General features: G+C 46.1%; 1 protein-coding gene across 5 annotated transcripts in view; it reads right to left on the reverse strand.

Annotated features, from left to right (window-relative positions):
* The window catches only part of ZNF536 (zinc finger protein 536), a 576810-nt gene that overhangs the window by 418391 nt on the left and 138743 nt on the right, over window positions 1-19676 (reverse strand). Inside the window, exon 1 of one of the 5 annotated variants that reach the window (XM_068261012.1) lies at window positions 2442-2498. The exons of the other annotated variants lie outside the window; for them this stretch is intronic. The gene's annotated coding sequence lies outside the window, so the exon portion shown is untranslated. Of the gene's footprint in view, window positions 1-2441; window positions 2499-19676 lie in introns of those variants that run through there. 5 annotated transcript variants of the gene reach the window in all.

Genomic DNA, 19676 nt, shown 5'->3' on the forward strand with positions numbered 1-19676 from the left:
TTATGTATTTATATAACACTGATATTTTCTGCAGCACTTTACAGACTACATAGTCATGTCACTGACAGTCTTCAGAGGAGCTTACTATCTAATCCCTACCATAGTCACAGTCTAAAGTCCTACCATAGTCTAATGTTTAGGAAGAGGTTACATTTGGGGTAAGGAAACAGGCATCATGAACGGGTTAATTCAGAGGTGGCTGGACGTTAAGAAGGGGTTAGGGGGAAAAGTTAGCGTGAGGGATTAGGAAGGGATGTTTTGTAAGGGGATCGGTTCTGTACAGCTGATTGGTTGAAGTCTCAATAACGCCACCAAAATCTGTGTTGCTGTCTCAAAGCATTAGGGCTGCTTCACATGGGCTTCTGCTGAGCTTATGCTCAGCGTTTCGTTCAAACGCTGTGGGTTTTTTTCAGGAATACCAGCGTTTAACAGTTAAGCTTTTAATGGCTTTAGAAGGCTTTTAATGGCTTTCAGGAGAGCGTTGCCTTTAGGGCTGGTTCAGACGGATGCTTGCGGAGCGTTTACCGCGAGCGTTCGGAACGTCGCGGTAAACGCTCCCATTCAAATGAATGGGAGCATTTACACCGAGCTTTTGCGCGCGTTTGCACGATCGCGGCGTTCGGGTCCCAATTTTCGCCAGCGTTCGAGCTGCCCCTGGAAGCGACATGTAGCTTCCAGGGGGCGGGAAACCGCGACGGCTAATGTCCCCCTAGGGGAACAAAAAACACGACCGCATCGGAACGCGACACGAAGGCTACTGAAAGCCTGACCGCGCAGCCGCCGCAACGCCCCCAAACGCGATGCCACGCAGAATTCCGTCTGAACCAGCCCTTACTGGGCTTTCATTGGCTTTCGGTGTCTTTTGCTGGCTTTCAAACACTTTCTAGAAGCTGCATGTTGCTTTTGAGATGAGACGCTGGGATCAACTGCCAGGCTTTCATGGAAGCCTGCAAAACCTTGTACTAAAACAGGGGTGGCCATTGGGTAGATCGAGATCTACTGGTAGATCACGAAGGACTTCATAGTAGATCCCGATGGTACTACATTTTCCATTTTGTATATACAATTGGGCTCCCAAAATTGTACATAGGTAGAGCATTTTGACTTGCTAATTCATTAAGTAGCTCACAAGTCAAAAAAGTGTGTGTACCTGTGACGCTCCCATTCACTTGCATGGGACAGCGGTAGATCCCTAAGAACGTTACTTTTAAAATGCCACGTTTAACGCCAGCAAAACCTCTGTGAACCAGCCCTTCAAAAGCTACATCCGCATTGCTAATACCCAGCGCCGCGGCTGCACCCGTCCGTACCCTGCTTTTCTGGTGAAGCGACTGTCCAATAATCTACAAACAGACTCTTTGCTCCATTCACATTTTACTTACTTATTAACAGAAGTTGATGCTGCAGGTGCTACAATATCTAAACCACCCACATACACACGCTGGTCTGAATGCGGCCGTGTTGGACTATAATGATTGCAATGGCAAGAATGGGAGTTCAGACCAGCGTGTCGCATATTTAGAGATCTCCACTGCAAGCACTGTATGCTCACAAAGTTCTTCCCGCTCCCTTGCCCATGGGAATTTGCTCTTTTATATCCTGCTCTATCTACCTCCAACCACCCCCCACATAGTTACAGACGCATTGCTAGCCAGGAGGCTGATGGTACATCTGTACTGCATCAGCAATGCCCTGCTCTCCAGCAGGGATCAGTACACGATCTCTTGGGTGACAGAGATCCCTCAGAGATCCCCAAGTGTACACAAAGGTTTACTAAGCTTTTACCCAGGGTGGTCAACCTCTTCTACTGAGCATCAGTCAACTTTAAAAGACAATTATCGCAAAAAAAATTACATTTTAAAGGAGTTTTTTCGCGAAAAAAGTAGGCAGTTAAAAATTGTGACAGATGACAGGTTTTGGGCCAGTCCATCTTTTTAAGGGGGATTCTCAGGGCTTTCTTTGTTTTCAACAGGATTTCCTGAACAACAGTTGCAAAATCTAACTGACATAATAGTGTGCAAGTAATTAGGGAGGCCAGCTGGTATCTTGCTATTTTGGCAGTTAAACTGCTGTTCAGGAAATGCTGATGAAAACAAAGAAAGCCCTGAGAATCCCCCTTAAAAAGATGGACTGGCCCAAAACCTGTCATCTGTCACATTTTTTAACTGCCTACTTTTTTCGCGAAAGATCCCCTTTAAATATACAGTATGTACAATAAAGCGTTTAGTGAACGGCACTTGCTCATTTCAACTGCCAAAATAGTGTGCAATCGGGTAGCAATGCTGGCTGCCATCTTTGTACAGATCCTCTCCAGGGAGTGCTTTTTGTAGAAAATAAAGATAATACTAAGAATCCCCCATGAGGAGATGGACTAGTCCAAAATCTTTCAGATCAGTCATCTTTTTATTGCCTACTATAAAGCTAAGTACACACGGACCAACCTGCAGCCTGATAATCATCTGACATTTTTAGTCTGTTGGACGATAATCAGGCATGTATACGCGTGCAAACAACTTGACGAGAAACTGATAAAAGGCAGTTTGCCAGATCCAACTGTCTATGTTGCTCTGATATCATGCAGTTGGTGTGCAGTTGGTGCGTGTGTTCAAGTTGTCTAACCTTCCTGGCGGTAAGCCCGAGCTGAGCTCGGGCATGCCGTGCAGGAGGATTTCTCAGGCCCCGCTGGGCCGATTTGCATCATTTTTTTTCCAATGCGCAGCTAGCTGCGTGTGCACTCTGATCGCCGCTCGCGGCGCCGCCCCCCCCAGACTCCGTGCGCTGCCTGGCCAATCAGTGCCAGGCAGCGCTGAGGGGTAGATCGGGACTCCCAATGATGTCACGACGTCAATGACGTCGGTGACGTCATGCTGTCCGTCACCATGGCGACGGGGGAAGCCCTCCAGGAAACCCCGTTCTTTGAACGGGATTTCCTGATCGGAGATCGCCGGAGGCGATCGAAGAAGGTGGGGGGATGCCGCTGCACAGCGGCTATCATGTAGCAAGCCCTGGGCTCGAAGAGGGTGGGGCGATCGAAGAGGGTGGGGGGATGCCGCTGCACAGCGGCTATCATGTAGCAAGCCCTGGGCTGCTCTGCTGCCCCATGGCAGTTTTTAATAGACCGCCAGGAGGCTTAAGGGCCTGTTTCCACTACACGCAGATTTGACGCAGATTTGATGCAGATTGGATGCAGAATGGATGCAGAAAAACTGACTCCAATGAATGCCTATGGGCCTGTTTCCACTAAACGCGATTTTTCTGATGCAGATTTTCCCATAGGCATTCATTGGAGTCAGTAAGGGCCTGTTTCCAATACACGCAAATTTGATGCAGAAAAACTGACTCCAATGAATGCCTATGGGAAAATCTGCATCAGAATAATCGCGTAGAGTGGAAACAGGCCCATAGACATTCATTGGAGCCAGTTTTTCTGCATCCAATCTGGGTGTAGTGGAAACAGGCCCTTAGACTTGTACTTGCTTTGAATGTGTTGTCCGCCATTCCTTTTGCGTGAGCAGTGTGTTAATTGAGCTGGTTGTTTAGCCGTCTAGGCGTGTGGACATACACATGATGTGGTTTGTCATGTTGGTCGTGTGGTTGTGTGCATGTTGGACGTGTGTACAAGCCCTTAGTTACAGCAACATTTTACTCAGTGTACATTTTGTATGTATGTATTTAAACATTTTCCCCATAGTGGTCCTTTAATTTAAAAAAAATGTGAAATTTTTGCACAAGTGTAGTGGATGAGGCCCATGCTGGTGTCGCTTTGTGCGATCCCCGGTACGTGAGCGCTGGGGAAGGTTTTTTTTTCCTGTGTGCCCCGAGTTTTACTGTTATGCTAAATTCACTGGGAAGTATTTTTTTTTTTAATTCTGTGCAATAAAAAGTATCTGATTGTTCTGGATCTGCGTTCAGCTGCCTAATTGTTCCATCTCTAACACATGGCGTACATACAAGCCCACACATCACAAAAGCTCATCTGGATCATAATGGCCACCTCGCACTGCGCTCTGCGTATACTTTTCTCCAACATAAATGAGAGGATCTTTCTTTTTTTTTCTTTCTTTCTTTTTTTTTTTTTTAAATCGAAATTAAAAGGGAAATTCAGAGAGGCTGGGGATGTGTGAAAAATAGATGGTATGAATTGGCAAGGCGAGCCTCAGCGTTTTGTTCTCTTAATAGGAAGTGACCTCATTTACACTGGGGTAATAATTAGCGACGCTTCAGTGACAGTTAAGAAAAAAAAAGTTTCGGCATAATCAGACACAATCGCTTTTGTTGGAGATCTCGCGGCAGAGATTAACCCATGCTAAGCGCCGCAGGGGCGCAGGAGTAAAACAATGCTGGAGAGACCTTGTGTTACGAAGGATAACCACAGAGGTTGAAGCTGGCGGTCTAACGGTCAGGCTGGTGTCCTGGTTTAGGTGTTTTGGCGTTTCTCAGTCCCTCAGGTGGCAGTTGAGGGGGCGGGACGTGTTCTGTTGCTATGGAGGTGAGAGAAGGGCTGACCAGGGCTGTGGAGTCGGTACAAAAGTCATTTGACGTTAACTCCAACTCCCACTCCTCAGTTTATGAGACCTCCGACTCCAACTCCAGGTACCTAAAATTGCTCCCGAATTCTCAACTTCGACTCCTTAGTCTAATACTTAACAGGGCTGTGGATTTGGAACAAAAATCATCCAACTCAGACTTCTCAGTTTATGAAGCCATCGACTTGACTCCAACTCCAAGTACCCAAAATTGCTCAGACTCGGACTCCTCGACTCCTCAGTTTATGAAACTACCGACTCCAACTCCAACTCCAGGTACCCAAAATTGCTCCAACTCCTTGACTTTGACTCCAAATCCACAGCCCTGGGACTGATGGCCAGCGCACAATGGAGGGGCAGAAAGTAGGCAGGAGTAGGCAGGAGAACAATACCCTCAGACGAGATGATCCACCAGGCAGGTGGTACTCGAGGAGATCAGTTGCTGATGTACAAATGCACGGCAGAGGCGGCCTTGACTGGCACTTATGTATTGCAGTGCCACCACAAGAGTTGGGCGCCATATGGTGCCGCTAGTAAAAATATTGGTAAATTACATCATTGATATTCTACTATGCACTTTCCTGTCACCAATTCTCACTTGGACTCTCCCTTTCTAGTGCCTAAACCTACAGCCCCACCTAATGCCTAACACTAACCTTCCCCTCTGGCGCCAAAACAACCGCCATTGTAGTCAATCATGTACAAAATAGTCGATTAACTCCTCTATCCCTTCCCTACCTAATATCCAATCAGCGTACAACATCAGAAACCCAGGTGGTGACTGGCAGTTTACCAATCCCCACACCCAAATCAACTGATCCATGACTGGCAGCTGCAGCCAAGAACCACCTGGCCCTTGCCTTAAGTTGCCCAGTAATGATACAATCTTGATTTTACCCCCTCCCATCATAGCCCTTGTGGGAGAAGGCGTGTTGGGCTCATCTCCAATAGATGGTCTCAAGGAAAAGGGGCTTAATTTTTACAACCACCAATCACTTCCTCCCATTCAGCTCCAAGGGCTTGGCTACAGTAGTGGGAGAGGATCAGTACTCTGATATTGAGGCAGAGGGTTCTGGAATCCTGCAGGAAGTGGATGGACCAGCCTGAGACACTTCCTCCTGGCTGCTTCCTGTGGGAGGTGTGACTAAGTCATGAGCACAGCTCCATCAAGCTCCAGTCTCAAAAGGAAGCAGACAGTCCACATTGACAGTGGGATTACACAACCTCCACACCTCCATAGCTGAATATGGAGAGAGTTTTGGGGAGGTTAGTTGAGGATGAAGGGAATTTAAAAAAATAAAATAAATAAATAAAATGTAAACACGTGAACTCTTTAATACTAGAGACGTATCAGAAGAGAAAAATACCATGTTGTTTCAGAACCAATTTCCACCCAGGTATTCTGTCTACAAAAAAAGGTGGCGAGTTTGTCATTGTGAGAAATGGATGGATTCGAAGTCACTTTCATCGGACCAAGTTCCTAAATCAATGCCATTGTTTAAAAAGGGATCCCTGGGCCGGAGGCTGGTCAATTGTGCAAGCTCAGTATCGACGTTCTCCACAAGTCCAGCTTTCGACAGGCTGCGGTGACGCTCAGGTCCATCGACACACCGCCACACCGCCTGAACAGACCTGCCGTCCCCTTTATACCTGTCTATCAGAGCTGACGGGAGAGCAAGGAGGGAGAGGCCGGTAAGTTTCCAGCTCCTGGCCAGTTTACCATTGAAGTGAATGTGAAGCAGTCCCCCTTCAGTGGGACTTCATGTTTAGAAGTTGTGGAGATTGGAGCGGATATAAGTGGAAATGAGAGTAAAGTGAGCTGAGCTGCTGAGAGTTGCTGTTGCTCAGTGAAGCCGTCCATCACATTTAGGCTATGTTCAGAAAGATGTTAAAAAGCAAACAAATATTTGACCGTTTTGGGGTATTTGGAAAAACATTTGTTGAACTTATAAAGCCTATCTACACGTTTGTGATTTTTGTCTAAAATTAACACTTCAATGGAAGTACCAACCCCCAATTTTCTCCAAAGATGATGGCATGCTTGCTATGGATTTTATCTCTAAAAGGGGGACTCCGAAACATCACCGCAGTCCAACTTTCTGCTTTTGCTGTATTTTATTCCCAGCATATCGACATGGAGTGTAGGTTGGGGGGGGGCTGTAGTGAAAATGACATAATTAATAAAGTTGCTTATTTTTTACAATATTCATTTATAAATTATTTAGTCAGTGCGCATTGTAAATTCTTTCCTCTCTACCTTCTAAAATGTATCACTGGTGACAGCAATATTTCAATATATCCCACAATATTCAATGAATAAAATATTAAATATTCCACAATGCAACAAGGTTCACAGAGAGCAAACTGTCAGGACCACGGTCATGACATCACACTGTGGGAGGGGTTTCACCACATTACCAGCCACACTGATGTCCCTGATCATCTATATGAGAAAACGTAAAGATTTCTCGTGGGAGAGGGGGTATCAGCTACTGATTGGGCTGACGTTCAATCCTTGGTTCCTCTTTAAACTGGTTGGGAGTTTTCAGGGATATGTGGATGGGATGGGATAGTAGTCCAGCTAGACAGTGAGGTCACAAGACCCTAAAGGAGGGGGAAGAGTTGAGACATGGCTGATGAACGTTGAAGATGCTATGAGAGACGACAGGGATCATGGTTGTTCATCAGACTAAGGAGACACATGAGGGAGGGGGAGGAGCTGATATAGAAGTTATCAGAGCTGAAGAGGCTGCAAGTGGCTTTGGGGATTGTAGCTGCCCCTCTAGAGAGAGTGGTCACCTGACTCAGAAGTCCAGGGACCTCGCAGTTGACTATGGGGAGAGCTTTGAGGGGTAGAGGCAAGCCCATGATGACATGTAGTAATATATCACTCACTCAGAACATGCTAACAAACATTATAGCATCTTGTTGGTTAACTTTCTTCAGTTGATGCTTAAAGTGAACCTCCGGACTAAAAATCTACTCTGCAGCACTGAAAAGGCTTGGTGTTTCTTTAACAGTTTCACAACATCAGAACTTTGTTTTTCTTACCAAAGCATCATTTTTAGCTGCATTTTTAGCTAAGCTCCACCCATCAAAGAAAACTACCCGGGCGTTTTTTCCCTGATGCTGTGCAAAGCATGATGGGATTTCCTATGTTGTTATTCACGTTGTCTAGCAATTAATCACCCCGATCAGCACGCAGGACACTGTTGGAACTGTGTCTCATGTTCCCGGTCACCTCCTTTCAACCAAAAAGATGGCTGCCCTCATGAAAGCAAATATTTGCCTGTTCTTTTAAAACAGGGTGGGTAAGAGATTATATTACCTATCTATTTTAATTAACATAACTAATGTAACTTAATGACAGTATGTTTGTTTAGGCTGGAGTTCCTCTGTAACTGGTACAACAGGAACCTAATGACAGCTGAGCTCAGTGCAGGAGCCATTTTCATTGGATCATGACCCTGTGATCTCTGTTAGCCAATGACAGTGGTTAAAAGAGTTAGAAGGAAACGAAAAAGGCTCTGGTCCGTAAGGGGCAAGAGCTGTGGCATCCCAAAAAGGGTTAAAGAGGTTAAAATGAAAAGTGCTTCATTTTTACAATAATTATATATAAATGTTTTAGTCAGTGTTTGCCCATTGTAAAATTTTTCCTCTCCCTAATTTACATTCTGACATTTTTCACATGGTGACATTTTTACTGTTGGCAAGTGATGTCAGTGGAAGGAGATGCTGCTTGCTTTTTTGGCAGTTGGAAACAGCTGTTATTTCCCACAATGCAACAAGGCTCCCACAGTGTGATGTCAGAACCATGGTCCTGACATCACACTGTGGGAGGGGTTTCACCACAATATCACCCATACAGAGCCCCCTGATGATCCGTTTGTGAAAAGGAATAGATTTCTCCCGGGAAAGGGGGTATCAGCTACTGATTGGGATGAAGTTCAATTCTTGGTTTTGGTTTCTCATTAACAAATAAATAAACAAAAATTGTAAAATTGATTACACAATATCGTTGGTGTAGGTGGGTCATATTGAGTGAGCAGCACGAAGCTGCAGTTCTGCCTCAAGGCCATTCATCTTTGACGAGAGCACCCACCAGGAGAAACCAATCAAGGCATCGGGACGTAGGAGGGCTTCTGACGCGCACGACAACGGGAGGGTGTGGGGGCAGACGCCGCGATGGTGACACTGCGGTGCCCGCATGCCATGCCGGTGTCACATCTGGCCCTGGCGGAGCTCAGGGACCTCTCTGCTCCGAGCAAGCGAAACGAGCCACCAGCATCCATAATCAGCTTGTATTTGTGCCCACAGATGAAGAAGAGTTAGCTAATATTGGCTGTCTTCCCATAGCTGCAACAAAATGGTGCTTAGAGCACAGCACAAAAGAAGAATTCACGGAGCGCGCACAATGCATCTGCCTCGCCGCATTCATCCGTCCATCATTATCCAGATTTTATCATCACCTGCCTTTATGTTCTATTAAACAAAACTTTATTTAGAAAGAATAGGTTTAACGCGGCACAAGACTAAATCCAATTTCAGAACCCGTACTACTACGGATGTGTCGGAAGGGAGGTAATAGCTAATCATGTGGGCCAATTCGCACATTGCATGGCTGGGTAACTGGGCCTGGCTGATGGGCAGGTGGAGTGGGCGTTTCTAGACAAGACAAGGAAGTTCGGGTTCCTGAATTAAATGTCCCAAGGTTTCTACTTCCTGTTCTTCTACCTAGAAGAGGCAGTAGAAGCCAGGGCTGTGGAGTCGGTACAAAAATCTTCCAACTGACTCATCAGTTTATGAAACCACCGACTCCGAAGCCAACTCCGACTCCAGGTACCCAAAATTACTTTGACTCCGAACTCCTCAACTCTGACTCCTCGACTCCACAGAAGCTATGGAGGACAAAAACCCATTATTTCTTATTAGATTACAATAAAAGACAAGCATAATGTCTATTATTTATATCAATTAAAAACATCCTTCAAAAGCTATTGTTTGCAGACATTTGAAAAACTCTCTCTGTCCAGCTTCCAGACTTACCCAGTGTTCTCCCCAGGCTCTTTTAGCTGGGTGCTCCACCCGGCTAGTTTTGGTGAGCACCCGGCTGTCATCGGCTCACCTCCTCCTATGTTGTAAGCACAGTTGCTCACAGAAGCACCGGCCCTGCATTCTCTCATCTTGCCCCACCCGGCTACTTTTTCATGCCACCCGGCGGCGGCTACTATCTCATGCCACCCAGCTGGAAAAAAAATTCTGGGAAGAACACTGTTACCTATTTAGGAGATAATCAGATGAACAGAAGGTAACTAGGTAAACAGATCCCTTGACCAGCCAAGAATCTAGAGGGTCGTACACACATGCAACTATTCCGCAAGACCAACCTGATGACATGACCGACCGCATGACCAAGCAATTACACGACTTGTATTTTTCTGGCACCGACCAAATGAATGACCAACTCATTTGCATACTGCGCACACAAGCGGAATGGCGGACTTCACGATATGGCCACATTCAAAACAAGTACAAGCCATTCAAACCACTTGTACACACATGGCCAACTGCACAATGTCAGCCCAACAGGCATGTGAATTGAACCACCAGTTGGGCGGTTATCAGTTACTCATCTAGTCGATTGTCACATGTTCACATGCCCAAGTATAGTCCAACAGACCAAATTTTAACAATAGTTGGGTGAAAAAGTTTCACATGTGTACAAGCCTTTGTGTGTGTACACCTATCCCCATGTTTACTGATCTGCCACCGAACAAGAGCATTGCTTCCTTTTTGTGTCCGTGCCACAGGATGACGCTCACACATTTATCACCTGTCAAGCTCCTCCCCTCTCTGACGTACAGCACACAGTGTCTGTACAGCACTTCTTCCCCGGAATGCCACTGTAACAAAGACTAACGATCATTAAAGGTAACATGAATCTAGCATGTGTACGAGGTCTTACAGTTCCAGGGATGATATAGCTATTATGAAAGACAACAGAATAGCGGTGAAAGGTACTTATTGTTTTAAATTTAGCAAGGGTAAGAACATTTTTTTTAAAGTGTACCAGACACTAATTGAAGTAAAGATTTGATACTTACCCGGGGCTTCCTCCAGCCCCATAAGCACGTCTAAGTCCTTCGCCATCCTCCCACGGTCTTTCGTTCAGCTGCAATCAGCCCCAGTAACTGGCTCAGCTGCGTCAGTCAGTGTCTTCTGCGCATGCGTGGGAGGTCCTTCTGCAGAGGGGTGAGGTGTATTTCCCTTCTCAGCCTCCTGTCACACTGAACTGCCCTCAGCCAATCAGTGAGGAGCAGGAATGTGGAAGGAGCGATAACAAGTTTCCCTCTTTTCGGCAATGTACACATTAGAACCAAACTGAGATAAGATTAATTGCTGCAGAAACATTTAGGATTATATTAGAATTTCTGAAATGCAGGGTAAGGCTGCAGGCTGCATAATAAACACAGAGCAGTGGGTACATGGAGTTTGATTTTGAGGCTGACAATCCCGCTTTAAAATAAATGCTCAATGCTCATACACGCTAAAATGATTGTAAGTAAAGTATAATTCAAGGCCATGCTCCTCATCCAAACGATCATCGGGCAGTACACACGCAAAGACAAAAGGGCAAACCATCCAGTATTTCTCCCTACAGACCAGTGGTTTTCCATTGATCTACTGTTTGTGTTTTAACAATTGCCTCATTTACAAACAATCATTTGCCAGTGGTAATCATTTTGTTTGAATTGGACGATCAATCTATTGATGACTGAATACCAATCAAATCAGGGCTGCAGTGCTTACAGTCTGAACTCAGACACAAAAATGAACATTCTGCTACTGGGCAGTTATGGCCTGCCAGACCCGGGATAAGGTCTTACAGCACCCAAGGCTGAGACACAAACGTGCGTCCCTCCATCCTTCCCACCCCAGCCGTCACACACTGATTACTATTAGAGGCACCCCAGGACCCCCAACACCTTAATCTCTAGTTATCTGGCTTGCAGTCACTTCCATGTATCCCCTTTCCTTATTTCTCTCTGCTTCAAACACAATAGGGGAATGATAGCTGAGTGAGTTGTGCGCCCCCTCCTACACTGCGCCCTGAGGCTGGAGCCTCTCTCGCCTCTGCCTCGACCCTGTGACCTGCCATGGTCCGCCCGTTTCCACCATTCATAGTTTGCAGTTGAACCATTGTTTCATTTTTAATTCTCTGCTGATTAAATGAAATTTTTTTTAATAAATCTAACAACTGTGAGACTTCAATGCTCAAGGACCTCGAGAAAGAAAACAAGGACACTAAGTGGCTTTCAGTGTTTGTTCATGTATCTTTATATACAAGTAATTACAGTATGGGGATGAATGGTGAATGTTACACTCACAAAAACAGGGTCCCCGGTCCAGGCACTGGGTAGGGCTTAGAGAGATCATTAAAGGATACCCGAAGTGACATGTGACATGATGAGATAGACGTGTATGTACAGTGCCTAGCACACAAATAACTAGGCTGTGTTCCTTTTTTTCTTCCTCTGCCTGAGAGTGTTAAACATCAGGTATGCAAGTGGCAGTTCCTGTCTGAGTCAGGACTGGGTCAGACTACCTCACTGATAAGAATTTACAACTATAAAACACTTTCCTCGCAGAATATAGAGTAATGAGAGAAGTTCAAAACGCTCTACCCCCTTTAGACTAAACAGCAGGTGCACGATTCCTCGCAGAATATGACTTCAGAGAGCAGGGAAAAGATGAAAAGGGTCAAAAGTTCATAGATCTTAGCTCTGGCATACTTCAATAAATGTGTCATTCAGCAAAAAAATAAAATAAAAACAGTAAAAACTTAAAAGGTAGATTTAAAGTGGATCCGAGGTAAACTCATTGCATAATTGTGTTCCTTTCCTATTGTTTATAGGGCATTCCTCAAGCCAAATAACTTTTTGTTTTTGTTTTAATACTCTAATTCCCTATAAACTAAATAAACTACGCTCACAGGTTTTCAGAGAGTCTTGGCAGTAGCAAGGACTCGTTGGAACTCAGTCTGGGCGGGAGGAGGAGGAGGTGTTACTAGCCATTGATTTCAGAGGCAGAGGGGAGGAGGCTTTTTTCACAAGCTTAGTGATCAAGATACAGATCAGCCTGCCTCTGTGTAATGTTTACAATCAACATGGCTGCTGTCATTGTATCACAGGAAGAAATAATCATTCTATAAAAGCTATTTGCAGCTAGATTTGCTGTGTAAACTATCTAAACTTTAGATAAGATATATAGACAAGTTACTTGTTATAGTTAGTTTTTCATCTCGGATCTGCTTTAAAGGGACTCAGAGGTACCAAAAAAAAAAAAAAAAAAAAAGATTTATACATACCTGGGGCTTCCTCCAGCCCCTCAGCTTGGATCACTCCCCCGCCCCGTCCTCCGATGTCTGCAGCGCCGGTACCGGGTCCCGTCACTTCCGTCAGTCGGAGCCAGTCTGACGTAAAGGAAGTGCGCCCTCTACGTATCTCTCCAGCAGCTGCTGGAGAAATTCGCAAAAAATTCACTTCTCCTACGTAAACTGGAGCTGACTGACGGAAGTGCGGACCCGGTACCGGCGCTGCAGACATCAGAGGACGGCGGCGTGGGGACGATCCAAGCTGTTGGGGCTGGAGGAAGGCCCAGGTATGTATAAATTTAGTTTTTGGGGGGAGCTCTGGTACACTTTAAGAAAGATCTCTTGTTTTTCCCTCACATGTTCAATTTCAGTGTTTGGCTCTAATAGCGTGCTACTCGTCACGCCACGTCCGAAATGACTCAATCAACCAGAAGGGATGTCCGATGGCAGCTAACTTTGCCCCTGCCGCGCCCGTTGTCACAGGCCTTTGTCAGAGCGTCGTGCAGGCGTGCCACCCCCCCTCGCCTCCGCACAATGCCGCCTCTCAGACTCCACTAAGTTAATAACTCCAGCTTGTCTCTCACTTGTCTCTTTTTAATCCTTTTTTTTTTCAGATCTGAGCGTGCGGCGGCGAAACACGCCAGGTGTTTCTAATAGCGACGCTGATTAGTCAATTATTGCTCCCGTTGTTTGTGACGGTCTCGCGGCAGGATGGAAGGCTCTGCGCGGCATAAGAATGGGAAGCGGAGCGCGGAGCTCGATGCTCTGCAGGATTGGAACGTGCCTTGACTGACAGCTCCGCTTTCCCACCTGGATGGATGGAGATAATAAACTGTTTCACGCAGGAGTTCAGCTTGTAGTGTCCTGACGTTCCCCAGACACAGGAAGATCTTATTCCTGAGGTGACTGCGGTCCAAGTCAGCCAATGATCAGCCAATGATCGAACCATCTGCACCACCACTGAACCTTACCCAGATTTTGTAGTATGGATACAGAGGCGCCAGTCGAATGAAAAGATCTAAAACGTTTAAAAGTGAGGAGGTAGTGGTGGACTTACCTCTTCCGGGCAGACACAAGAAAATGCCGATCTATTTTCAGCAAAACAATTTATTTACATACTCCAGTAAAATACAACACATTTCGTGGGAGAGACCCGCTTCCTCAGTCGATAAGATGGAGCCTATACAAAAACAGGTCTGGTACTATGCCATGCGCCTCTTTGCATAGTACCAGACCTGTTTTTGTATATGCTCCATCTTATCGTCTGAGGAAGCGGGTCTTTCACGCGAAACGCGTTGTATTTTACTGGAGTATGTAAATAAATTGTTTTGCTGAAAGGGGTGTTACCCCTTTTTTCCTTAATCTGTAGAGAGTTCTTAATTAACTTTTTAATCCTGAGTGGAGACAGGTCTAATCTCCCACCTGCTTTTACAGTGGTTGCCTATGCGGTAACCCTGACTTGTGAGTATATTACACATACTCTTTCCACACAACCATGGCCGGATTTCAGGCAAGGCTACATAGGCCAAGGCCTAGGGCACCAGGAAAGCTAGGGGCGGGCTGTGGGCAGCAGGGTGGTAATAACAGTTAGTCTACTGAACATTCCTCCTGCTACACAGAGTTTGCACATAGCGGTGGGTGACTACTAACAGTCGGATTTGGCACTCGAGGGAGGAAGGGGCAGCGAACGGGCACTTACATTGATCTCTGAGCTGCCTGTAGCTCGCCAAATATGCTGCCCGCCAAGAAGCTTACAATCTAATCCCTGCCATCATGTCACTAACTGTCCGCAGAGGAGCTTATAATGTTATCCTTGCCATCACTTCACTAACTGTCCTCAGATGAGCCTACAATCTAATCTCTGTCGTGTTGGGGGGAAGGGAGGAAAGGTAGGATGCTGCCGGTTGGGGGCAGCTGGTGAAGGTGGGCCTGGGGCAGTAAAAAGTACAAATCCGGCCCTGCACACACCTTCATTTACTCTAGCGAGCGACAAAATGGCTGCCATCTGCTATTTGAAGCGGATCCCAGCGAGTGGAAAAGGGCCCATTAGCAGCAATGCTTAGTGTTTACCACCGAGATCCACCGCGTCCTGCATTGAGTTGAAAGATGCATCAATTTCAATGTGTTTACCGTCGATTACTGGCGTTTGTGCCCTGGTGGACCAAGTTTCAGGAGATGCTGCATGTAGCTTCTAGCTTCAGCTGTGTTCCGCGTCCCCCGCTCAAAACACGATGCAACACTGAAACTCCGAGAATCGATGCCAAACACTTTTTCGCTTGGTAACAGAAATGCATTTAGTATTGGCTAAACAAGCTGCCGGCAGCTGGCCATGTGGGCCGGCCCTCTGACAGAACTGATTGAACTGCCCCTTGTACTTTTCCTTTCCCCTCATGTCTGATTAATAAACATTTCCCCCTTCCCAGAGCGGGATCATCCACCAGGCAACCTAGGCAGTTGCTTGGGGCGTAGTTGGTGTAAAGGGGCCCACCAGCCACCCTCTCTGACCTCTCTTCACTCCAGCTTACCAAAAGGACCAAAAGGGGGCCCCAAATCTACTAGCTTACCTAGGGCCCCATTAAATTGTAATCCATCTCTGCCCCTTCTTCTATTGATTTAAAAACAGAGTTTTTTCCCGCAATGCTCAAAAGCAAAGAATTCTACAAAACAAAATGTGCAGAATCGCAAGTGGCCCACAGGAATATGGCAGAGGCAGGCGTGCGACAATGTTCCCTCCCACTTCCTCCTCTTAAGAGGAGGAAATAGGGCAGAAAATGGGAGAGAATGGGGCAGGGAAGTGGAAAAAGGGCCGGAAAGAGGATGGAATAGAGTGGGGAAGAGGAGTAAATAGGGCGGGAATGAGGATAGAATGGGGGGGGGGGGAGGAAATAGGGTGGGAAAGAGGAGGGAATGGGGTGGAGAAAGAGGAGGGAATGAGGTAGAGAAGAGGAGGAAATAGGGATGGAAAGAGGAGGGAATGCGGCAGGGAAGAGGCGATAATAGGGCCGGGAAGAGGAAGAAATAGGGCGGAGTAGAGGAGGGAATAGGGCGTGAAAGAGGAATGAATGGGGTGGGGAAGAGGAGGAAATAGGGCGGGAAAGAGGAGGGAATGGGGCGGGGAAGAGGAGAGAATAGGGCGGAGAAGATGAGAAAGTAGGGGGGGAAGAGGAGGGAATGGGGCAGGAAAGAGGAGGGAATGGGGTGGGGAAGAGGAGGGAGTGGGGTGGGGAAGAAGAGGAAATAGGGCAGGAAAGAGGAGGGAATGGGACAGGAAAGAGGAGGGAATGGGGCAGAAAAGAGGAGGGAATGGGGCAGGAAAGAGGAGGGAATGGTGTGGGGAAGAGGAGGGAATGGGGTGGGGAAGAGGAGGGAATGGGGCAGGAAAGAGGAGGGAATGGGGTGGGGAAGAGGAGGGAATGGTGCGTGAAAGAGGAAGGAATGGGGTGGGGAAGAAGAGGAAATAGGGTGGGAAAGAGGAGGGAATGGGGCGGGAAAGAGGAGGGAATGAGAGGGTTATGGGAGGGCACATTGTGGCAACCCTTCCTCTTCCTGTCTGAAAATTCAACTTTAGCCAAAAGTCTGATTTTTCAAGGAGTGATTACAAAGACTGGGAAGAATGAGGAGAGGAATAAACAACATATAGCGGCATCATATAGTGGCATGTGGACTCTGCATGAACATTACGTACATTACTACAGGAGCAGCAGATCGTCAAACATTTCTGAGCTGATGCAATTTATGTAGCTTGGAATAAAATGGGGCAGACTGCTGTATTTGATTGGCCTATTTCCAAGATGCATACATTTGGATGAAACCATCATAACATTTGCATCAACTCTCACATACAGGGGCATAACTACAAATCATGGGGCCCCCCCGGCAAAACTCTGATGGGGCCCATTTATGTTCACACCCCTTCCCTTGCCTCCCCCTGGTGACCCTGACATCCTTCTCAAGACAAGACAAGACAAATAACATTTATATTGCGCTTTTCTCCTGGCGGACTCAAAGCGATAGAGCTGCAGCCACTAGGGCGCGCTCTATAGGCAGTAGCAGTGTTAGGGAAACTTGACTAAGGTTTCCTACTGAATAGGTGCTGGCTTACTGAACAGGCAGAGCCGAGATTCGAACCCTGGTCTCCTGTGTCAGAGGCAGAGCCCTTAACCATTACACCATCCAGCCACATCCTTCTCAAAGGGGTTATAAAACAAGTGTGGCTATCAGGATCTTCAAATCCATAACAAGTGTAGCCACAAAACACCTGATCTGGAGTATTAGAGGGATGAAAGGTTGGTAGATGGGCCCCTCTGGGCCCCCCTGCAGTCGCAGAGGTTTCTACCCTGTAGTTACGTCCCTGCCTATCGAACTCCCAGTCAGGGGCGTAACTAGAAATCACCAGGCCCCCCTGCAAAAATGTGCCCCCCAGCTCAGGGCCATTTTGGGGAGGGGTCGCTGCATGCCAACACATCGGTGGGGCAACACCTCAGGCTCTCCCCTCAGCGCGCCCCCCTCCTGCAATTATCAGTGCCAGCAGGCAGAAACACATACCTCCATCCACCGCAGAGGTCCAATCTCTAAGTGCCTTACGCTACTTCCTGTTTAAACAGGAAGTGGTGTCAAACACTTAGAGAGCGGAACCTCTGGCGCGTAGATGGAGGTATGTGTTTCTACCCACCGCTGCTGCCACTGATTGAAGTTGGAGGGGAGCACTGAGGGGAGAGCCCAAGGTTAGGGGGGGACTGTCCCCCCTCCCCGCCGTTGTGTGGCCACGATTTCTCCTCATGCTCCGACCCCTCCTGCCCCCCCAAACACCCCCCCCCCCCCACGAGTACAGGGGCTGCAACCCCTATTGTTACGCCACTGCTCCTAGTCCAATGACATGTCTTAAAGGGGCACCATTGCGAAAAATTGTAAAATGTAAAATATGTGCAAACATAAACAAATAAGAAGTACGCTTTTTCCAGAGTAAAATGAGCCATTAATGACTTTTCTCCTATGTTGCAGTCACTTACAGTAGGTAGTAGAAATCTGACAGAAGCGACAGGTTTTAGACTAGTCCATCTCTTCATAGGGGATTCTCAGCAAGGCTTTTATTCTTTATAAAAATATTCCTAAAAAGGATTTAAACAATGATGCTGGCCAGCTTCCCTGCTCCCTACACAGTTTTTTGGCAGCTGGACAGAGCAACTGCCATTCACTAAGTGATTTTAAAAATAAATAAATCCCTGAGAATCCCCTATGAAGAGATGGGCTAGTCCAAAACCTGTCGCTTCTGTCAGATTTCTACTACCTACTGTAAGTGACAGCAACATAGGAAAAAAGTTATTTATGGCTCATTTTACTCTGGAAAAAAATGTACTTGGATATGTTTGCACATACTTTAAATTTTACAATTTTTCACCATGGTGCCCCTTTAAGCCGCGTCTAAAATCAAAATATAGAAAAATGGATACCTGAAGTAAAGATTCAAAAATAAAAATATTTTTAAGGTTTTTAGACCTGCTTCAAAAGTTGCGCATTCCATAAGTGCCGATCACGCCGCGTGTTACCGTATGCGTTAATAGGCTTCGCCTGATAATGAGGCCCCCTTAAGTGATCACGTTAAGTTTACATTCTCCCTCTTCCGACATGCAAATGAAGAGAGGCGGCTGTGACTTCATTTACTCATCTTAATTTCAATCACCAGTTTGCAAGATTCAAATCAGCGGTAATTATTTTACATTTTACAGTACACCCTATACTCATGCCGTGCATACGTAGCGAGGTAATTAGGGACCAGCGCGTGCAGCTATAGATTCACTTTAAAAAGACGAAGATTGGATTAACCATGGGCGTGCTTTTCCATTCAGAAACAAAACCAAAACATTCATTTACACCGAGTACGCCGGAGACGCAGGAGGCCCGGCGTTAAGAAGCTGAAAGCGGTCATTCCGATGGGTTTCTTTTTTTTTTTTTTTTTTTTTTTTGAGCTGTTCATCAACGTTTATTGTCATTCAAGACCTCTGTCAGGAGTTAATTCGCAAAGACCAGAAGGAATTTCACATATTCCAAGTAAAGAGATATATGGATTGAGTCATTTGTTGCACAGGTATTCTCCTTGAGGAAAATGAACGTAGGATCATGTGTTCAGTTTGAGCGGGTGATTGATTTATAACTCTTTGATTGGCCAGCCGTGATCATGTGACTGTGTCTTGCTTCTGCTTTTGGCGTAGGCCAATTTGAATTGGCGAAACAGCATAACGTAAAGTCGTCAAAGCGAAAAAGAAGGATGTAATTTAATATCTGAGTCTACAAAGTAGTATCAAACTGGCGAGCAATACAAGTAAAGACAAGGAATTAAAGGACCACTGTCGCAAAAATCTTTACATTTTAAATATATGTAAACATATACAGATAAGAAGTGCATTTCTCCCACAGTAAAATGAGCCATACAGTACTCTTCTATGTTACTGTCACTTACAGTAGTAGAAATTTGACAGAACCAACAGGTTTTAGACCAGCCTATCTCCTCATGGGGGATTCTCAGGGATTTCTTTATTTTCAAAAGCACTTAGTGAATGGCATATCCTCTGTTCTGACATTTCCAGCACTGGTGTCACCTCACACAGCAGGATCTTTTCTCCTGAGTTGTCCCTTGACAGTGAGCTGCAGATCAGTTGGAAATTTCCTTTGACTCCCACCACCGAAAACAGCACTTTATTTGATCTGAGGAAGCGACTGTTTGGTCGCGAAACGCGTCGTCTAGTGCTAATAAACTATTAACTCAATTATCAGTCTGA

This window comes from Hyperolius riggenbachi, chromosome 11 (assembly GCF_040937935.1).
Source record: "Hyperolius riggenbachi isolate aHypRig1 chromosome 11, aHypRig1.pri, whole genome shotgun sequence".
NCBI lineage: Eukaryota > Metazoa > Chordata > Amphibia > Anura > Hyperoliidae > Hyperolius > Hyperolius riggenbachi.